This window comes from Camelina sativa, chromosome 7 (genome assembly GCF_030686135.1).
Source record: "Camelina sativa cultivar CO46 ecotype springtype chromosome 7, ASM3068613v1".
Classification (NCBI taxonomy): domain Eukaryota; kingdom Viridiplantae; phylum Streptophyta; class Magnoliopsida; order Brassicales; family Brassicaceae; genus Camelina; species Camelina sativa.
The window spans coordinates 28,685,134-28,693,792 of NC_141886.1; the positions used below are offsets into that span (position 1 = coordinate 28,685,134).

Sequence of the window (8,659 nt, forward strand, 5' to 3'; positions counted from 1 at the left end):
TTTATTTTACTATTTGTTAATTTTTTTTCTATAGAAAAATTTATATGTTTTAAATTTTGTATAATAAAAATCTATACCAAAAAAATGCTGACACACCTAATTTCTCTGCAATGTTTTTAAAACCGGATCGGAAGGTGAACCGGAAAGCTTTCGAGTCACTGGATCAATCGGTCAGACCGGTTGAATCACGGATCAATTAGTTTATTGGTTTGTTTACATTTATAAATATAACATCTACTTTTCTATAAATATATGAACAAAACATACATAATAAAGTACTAAACAACTAAAATTAATCTTTTAAATGATTAGATAAAATAATTAAGTGATTTTTCTATAAATAATAATATTAATTTATATTTAGTTTGAGTTTGAAGTGTGATAAAAATAAAATATTTCAATTTGATACCGACCCGTTGGTCTGACCCGTCGGTTCAACCACCGGTTCAACCACCGGTTCATGGGTTTTTAGCGGGTTTTTCCAGATTTTTTCGGGTTTTTAGTTGTCCGGTTTTTAGAGGTAACCCGGACCAAAATATCTACCGGGTCGTGGTTAGACTGGTCCGACCGGCCTGTCCGGTCTGGGTTTAAAAACATTGTTTCTTTCCCAGCAGCCACTGCCAAAAAGAAAAAAACTTGAGTTCTTCGTTTTGCCCTCTCCGGCTTCTTAGTCTCTGTCTTCTTTGGTCTGTTTCGGAGTTGTAGCAATCTTGTTGTCTGAATCCCCTTTGAAGCCAAGGACGATTGAAGGAGGGGAAGCCATCGGCTTTGAGATTTGGTGGTGGTAGAGACGGATTCGTTTGTTAACGGGTTAGTCTTGGTTGTGGCTCGGTTCTAGTGGTTCTCTTGTGACTGGTGGCTTGAAGGAGACGAACTCGCTTCGTTTCCTGGACTGGTATGGTATCTCTCTCATTTCTCTCTTCTTCGGACAGCGGGTTTTTTAACAAGGTTGTGTTGTTGGTGTTAGTGTTAGTGTGGCTACATCCGATGGTTTCAGGTTGCAAAGAGAAGTTTGTGGTTTGTGTCTTCTCTGTTGGTTTGTACTCAATCCTTAGTTCTTCTGCTCTATTTGGTCTCCTGCCTAGTCAGTGTTTGCGCTATATGCTAGGTTTTGTTCCTTCTGTTTGTCATCTGGATGGTATTTTGTTGCTAGCCATCTACTAGCTCCCTTCTACGGATCTTTTGAACTGTGGTTTTGGGTTCTAGGCATAATAGTGGAATCGTCTTTCAGCTGTTCTCTTGCGAGGAGGTCACCAGTTTTGATTCTGTAGATGGTTAAAGCTGGGTCGACGAGGGTCCGCGTGTAAGAGCTGTTAGTCCTCTTTGGCTTGTCTCAGGTTGAATCTCAAGGTTTTCTTCTTTGTCCCTAGTTTGGCTCGCCTTCTTCCGACTGGTTTTGTGCGACGGGATGGTTGTGGTTTCTGTTAATCTGATATCGTTTGAGCTTGCTTTCGTTCCTGCCGGTGCTGATGATGGTTTGTCGACGGTGTGCTATCATGGTTTATAGCACTTCCAGTCTAATTGGTACTCTCCGGCGTTTAAAGGTTCTATGGGAAAGCTTAGTGAGCTTCTTTCTTGATCAGCTGGACAGTTTTAGAGCTTTGGTTTTTGTTATTCCCTTAGTGACATGTTTTCTAAGTTGTTAGTCTTTGTTTCTTAACTTCCGGAAGTGTGTAACTTGCCGGCTTATGTCTCTGGAAGTGTTTAACTTGCCAGCTTATGTTTTTCTTGTTTGGGCTTAGTCTTAGGTGATTTCATTGTCTTCACTTTTTTGTATTCCAACAGATGTAATTTGTTCAGTTCTAATATAAATTTAGATGACAAAAAAAAAAAAAAAAAAAATGTTGACACAAGTGTAGGGTTTAACTTACACATCATTTTTGTAAGAAATTTTGAGATTCATATTTTAGTAAAGAAAAAACAAATCTTTCTTTAATGTTATCGTTAAAAAAAAAAAGAACAATATTTTATTTTTAAAAAAAAAATAGAAATATAATAAAACTATTATGTATGCAACCACGCATTGCGTTGACTAATACTTAATAATATTTAAAACTTTCACAACTTTTAGCAGTTTTTAATTTATTCTAAGTATTCATATATTTTAAATAAATTTCCAGATTTTAAAAGTTATAAACTGGAGTAAATCTATTATATTAAAGCAGAAGTCAAAACGTCCCACGTTCACTCCCATACACGGATTACCGTTTTGCCATTAATGAAAAGTGCCCCTAACGTTGAAATATTTTGCCCCTGAACGTAAATTTACCTATTTTAGCATTAAAAATAAATCAAAAAAATCGACAGAAATAATCTAATTACACAAAAAGTTATTTGCAAAACTAGAATTTGCTAAATTAATTCCTATATTTTCCAGAAAATACCCTTTTTACAACTATAGTTCTGTTTTATACTACAAATTCTACAGATTTGAGATAATTAATGGGCTTAGATTGTTTATAGATAGATCGGCGTTAATCTAGAAATTAATGGGCTTCTGCAGGAAGAAAAAAAATCCGACGACAATACACCTCCTTACTGGAAACCCTAAAAAATAGGTCATTTACAACTATAAATACAATGTTATCGTTTGCTTTCAGCATAACTCAACAAAGAAAAAAAAAAGCTCTCTTCTCTTGAATTTAGAGTTTTATCAATTTCAACAATTCTTTCATCATGTTCTCAAATTTATATTTGTATTCCCATCTTGCTGTTTTTTACGATTCATTGACTGATCCTATTTATTTTCATGTTCATATATTGGTTTCTTGGAAAGCAAGATCCACAAATCATAACACTTTGGTTGTTGTTGGTTCATCTTTCAAAAAAGGTATAATATTGTGTTTTTTGGGTTTTACACTAAATTCTTTAATCATGTTCTTAAATTTATATTTGTATTCTGATTTTCTATTTTTATGATTAATCGACTGATTCTTTTTATTTACTTGTTCGCATAGTGGTTTCTTGGAACGCAAGATCCATAAATCATAAAGCTTTGGTTGTTGTTGTTGGTTCACCTTTCAAAAAAGGTATAATAATTATGTTTTTTTGATGAGATTTTAAATTTAATTCTTTTATTATGTTCTCAAATTTATATTAACATTTTAAAAAATAGAAATAGAAATTCAATCAAATATTTATAATATATTCTTATAGTTATCTTCCATCTTTTTAAAGAGAGATATTGCATATGGATCTTCTTATTCTTTTATTTTTCTATTAATATAATAGATAACGCTTTGGTTGTTGTTGGTTCATCTTTCAAAAAATGTATAATATTGTGTTTTTTGGTTGAGGTTTTACATTAAATTCTTTAATCATGTTCTCAAATTTATACTTGTATCTGATTTTCTATTTTTATGATTAATCGATTGATTCTTTTTATTCTTTTTATTTACCTGCTCGTATAGTGGTTTCTTGGAAAGCAAGATTCATAAATTATAAAGGTTTGGTTGTTGTTGGTTCACCTTTCAAAAAAGGTGTAATAATTATGCTTTTTTTATAAGATTTTAAATTTAATTCTTTTATTATGTTCTCAAATTTATATTAACATTTTAAAAAATTGAAATTTTTTTCAATCGAATATTTATAATATATTCTTATATTTGTCTTCCATCTTTTCAAAGAGAGATATTGCATATGGATCTTCTTATTCTTTTATTTTCCTGTTAATATAATAGATAGTAACTACTTGGCGTATGTATCATGGACTAGATGAATCAATCAACAAACTTGTTTCTAATTACTAATTAGTATCAGGTATTATTTTATATGATCAGAATGATCAACGTTTTAAATTATTTCTAATCTTTATAATTTCTTTTATATAATTGGATTTTACTTGGATTGCCATAGTTGCAGGAAAACTATGATCGTTAATAGTCATGCATATTTTCGGGTATGTGGAAACGAAATTGTTTAATTTTATTCAGATTATTTAAATAATCATGTTATATAATTATTTGGGAATAGAGAATAATTCCATGTTTTAATTATTACTTTTTAATATATATATATATATATATATATATATATATATATATATATTCAACAGGATATGCCTAAAGAATACTACAATGACGATGGTCTTGAGGATGATGTTATGATTCCTTCGACGACTACAAGAACTAAATTTTTGGATTGGATTATATTCAATACACAAACTCCTAAAGCCAAAAAAATCACTTATGCTAAAATTCCAATTCCATATGTTTGATGTCATAAAGAGATGATATGGAAGCCAAGATCAAAGAGAAGACAATTTTTTTCACCCTACAATATTCCTATAACATTTTTTCCTTTATTTTTTATTTTTTATTTAAATGTAACAATAATCTAATTATTAATAAATTGATCTTTGATCTTTTAAAATATTACACTTTTTATGACTTTTGTATAATATAATCGTCAATTTTTAATAAATACTGAGTTTGTGAAAATCTTTATTCATAAACGTTTCTGATAAAATTTTAATTTATTTTATAATAGATTAATAAATTATGCATAAATGAATGACAGAATAATAGTGTATATCTTCAAACTTATGAAGTTTCGTAAATTTAAAACGACAAATATGTAAGAATGTTTTATTATATACCTTTATTTGTAAAAACCATACTCGCAAAGGATAAAAATTACGATTTATTAAAAATTTACAAATTTGAAATGATAAATATGGAAATAATTATTGTTTGAAAAAAAAATTAACATATCTCAAATAATATATATATATATATATATAAATATGTTATATATAATTACTTAAATGGATAATTATCTTCATGAGTATATTTATTATGAACTTAAAGTGATAAAGATGGAAATGAAAATATTTTGGTTATCTTTTAAAAGAAAATAAAAAGATATTCATCAGAATTTTACATAATCGATACAATTATGATGTAAATGAGTATTGTTTAAATAAGTAAGTTAACATATATAAGAGATATATATGTTATATATTTACACATATCTATTGTTATAAATACATAAATTTATATTATTAATTAATTTTATAAATTTAGGAATATATAGCAATCTCTAAGGTTAAATATATAGACGTCGGTCAGAGTATATGATTAATATCCAACTCTCGAATATATTCTAAGGTTCTTCAAAATTTCTCTTCATTCAATGCTTTTATATGTTTGACAATCTAATTTTGATTATAATTACTGGATTTGTTTAGTGCAGGTTATATTATGGTCATGTATTCTCCAACTGATCGTGTTTCAACGTTTGAATCCTTCAAAATACGAATGGAAAATCCATGTTAGAATCTTGTGTTTATGGGAAGAAAAATCTCTCCAACTTGGTTCAACCAATCGGTCAACTATTGTGAATATGCCTAAACCATACGATTTTTTGATAGAAAATAATGAGAATATGCTTCTCAGAGATGAGAGAAACTATAACCGTGATGACCAAAGAGAGGATTATGACTGGTTATTAAGTATGTCAACCGATGAGCAAAAAAGTGTCTACCTAGAAATAATTGATGCTGTGAATCGAAACAAGGGAGGTATGTTTTTGTTCATGGATTTGGTGGTACTGGAAAAACATTCTTGTGAAGTATTCTTGGCACTGATATTCAATCTAGAGATGATATTGTTCTTAATGCTGCATCAAGTGTTATAGCTGCTTTTCTTATGGAAGGTGGTCGGACAGCTCATTCTAGATTTAGTATACCCATCAATGTGGACGAATATACAACGTGTTCAATAGATGATCAATCCCATCTCACCGAGTTAATTAGAGAAGCAAAGCTCATTATATTGGATGAGGCTCCAATGATGAACATATTTTGTTTCGAAACGCTGGATAGGAGTATGCGAGATATTATGAAGTGTGATTGAGTTTTTGGAGGTAATGTTTTTGTTTTAGGGTGATTTTAGACAGATTCTACCGGTTGTGCCAGAGGCTGGTAGAGTTGGGACAGTTTTAACCTCTATAAAATCATCGTTGCTTTGGGATAGTTGTAGAGTACTTCAGCTTACACAAAACATGAGACTTTGTAGGGCAGTTAATAGTGAAGATGCGGATGCTCTCTCTACGTTTTCAAAATGGCTACTCGTCATTGGGGATGACAAAATCAACGAGCCTACAAGGAGAGGTCGAAATAGAAATACCCGCGGATTTATTAATTATGGGATGTGACGATCCTGTACAAGCAATTGTTAAAGAGATCTACGGTAATTCGTTTGCAAGAAGGACCAATGCAAAAATCTTTTGCGTAAAAGCTATTCTTAGTCCAAGAAATGATGTCGTTGATAATAATAATTCAATATATGCTCTCACAACTTCCAGGTATATTAAGAGTTCATTTTCGTATACAAAATTCAATATAAACGTTTTCTTATTTTGGTTTTATTATATCCAGGGGAAGAGAGACAATATTTGAGTTCAAATAGTATTGAGACTTCTGATACAAGTGCTTACGATGATATGATTTACACTCAGGAATTTTTAAACAGTATTCACATTTCTGGATTACCTAACCATTTTCTGACGTTGAAAAATGGAGCACCTATCATGTTGCTTAAGAATATTGATCCTAAGGGAGGTTTACGCAATGGTACAAGATTGATTGTCACTCAAATGGTTAATCATGTTATTGAAGCAAGGATTGTAACAGGTAAAAGAAACGTTAATGATAAAGTTCTTATCCCTAGGATGTTTGTGTCTCCACCGGATGCAAAGTTTCCCTTTTGTATGAGGCGTCGTCAGTTTTCGTTGCTCTTGCATTTGCGATCACTATAAACAAAAGCTAAGGTCAGACGTTGGAACATGTTGGATTGTTTCTATCCAAGCCTGTATTTACACATGGACAACTATACGTTGCATTCTCTAGAGTGACAAGCAGAAAAGGATTGAAGATTTTGATTACAGATGAAGAAGGGAAATGTCAAAACAAAACCCTTAATGTGGTTTTCAAAGAAGTCTTTGAAATATATGATTTTCTTTTAAGCATCTAATATGTACTATAACGTTTCATTTCATTCATTTGTTATCCGATTCTCAGAGTTTTTTTTCTTAATAATATTATCATTTTTCACATCAATATCTAAGTCTTAAGTTTTAGAAAATGAAAACGTGAAAACATCTTCAATATGTTACACAAATTTTATGTTGGACATGCAAGGGTGACAAACCTTATATTAAAACTGTATTTATTTATATAATATTTCACAATTTAATAGTCAGACCAAATCTGAGACACTCAAACGATTAAGACGCAACGTTTAATTGTGACTCTTTGTATTCTTACAAATCTCAATTCCCTTTTTCTTTTTCAATAACAGAGAGAAACAAGAAAAAACCTAATTTGAGAAAATCATGAGATTCGATTATATTGCTGATTTTCGTCCCGGAAGAACTAATTGGTGTATCTATGCCAAGGTCTTACATTCTTGGAGAATCAGCGATTTCTTCACGAAACGAGTTCTGCTTCTTGTGGATGAAAAAGTTACTGTCGTTAATTGAACAAGATGTATTACTTAAATTTCAAAATTTAACAGTTCTTAACTATATATAAGGCTTCTTACACAATTGTATATAACTATGAAGGGTGACACAATTGAAGCTAATTTTCTACCAAATACACTCGCTAAACTCCGAAAATATATCGACAATGGTGAGTGGTATGATATTAGAAGTTTCAAAGTAATCCATCCAACCCTGAAGGAGAGGAATACTCATCATCCTTATCAAATAAAATTTACGGATGATACCACGATGAAGCTGCTCCAACCATTGAGTCCAAAGAATTACTTTCGATTCGAAGATTTGGATGATATATATCGTGGAAGAATAAATCATCTCATCTCTTTCGATAAGTGTTTCTTTAATAAATTTTATATTGTTATGGTACAATCTGTGAATATAGTTAATTGTATCTTTGTGTTCGGAAATCTTTAATCTTTTTAGGTATTTTGTAACTTTGTGTATTGGTCCCTTCCATATGAAAGTACAAATTAAACTTTTACCAAAATAGATATGCAACACTTTGGAAAGCTAAATTTTGTCTTCTTCTCGAATTAGATGTTTGTGGGTGTATAATAGATGTGGAAGACAAAAGAAGACATGAGAGTGCTGATAATAGTAATGAAGTTGTCATCACGCTGTTAAATGGCAGGTAAAGGACATTTACTCTATCTTTAAGACGCTTACATTTTCAAGTGGTCTCTGTTAAGATTTTAAAAATTTGTTAAACGTGTAGGAATGAAACTTTGAAGTGTCGTGCCAAAGACAACTACGCTTCTCAATTCATGTATTCATGGGAATCAAATGGGTGCCATCTCAAATATAAATCAGAACTTATGTTTTGTGTAATGCGGTTTATGAAGATCGGAGAATATGAAGGTATGTAACATAAAATAGTTTTGGTATAATCATCAAAAGGTAACCAATATATTTACTTCAAATTGTAAATGTCTATAGGTGCACCATGTATTGAAAACACATTGGCCTCTTCGAAGATCTTTATAAAACCAGAGTTCGAAGGACTGGAGCATCACCAGGCTATGTAAGATGTTATTATGTACATAACAATCAAGTTGTCTATGATGTTAACGTAAAATTGTTTATTACACTTTATATATTTACAGGTCTGAATTCGCTGGGCGTTATTACATAAATCATGTGATGGAGCATCAAGGTA

General features: G+C 30.8%; 1 long non-coding RNA gene across 1 annotated transcript; it reads left to right on the plus strand.

The window, feature by feature from the left end:
- The first annotated feature begins 3,636 nt into the window (after positions 1–3,636).
- Positions 3,637–4,278, plus strand: LOC147941818 (uncharacterized). Its single transcript, XR_015561623.1, has 3 exons — positions 3,637–3,759; positions 3,856–3,898; positions 4,055–4,278. It is a non-coding gene; the product is annotated as an uncharacterized LOC147941818 (long non-coding RNA).
- The last annotated feature ends 4,381 nt before the right edge of the window (positions 4,279–8,659 follow it).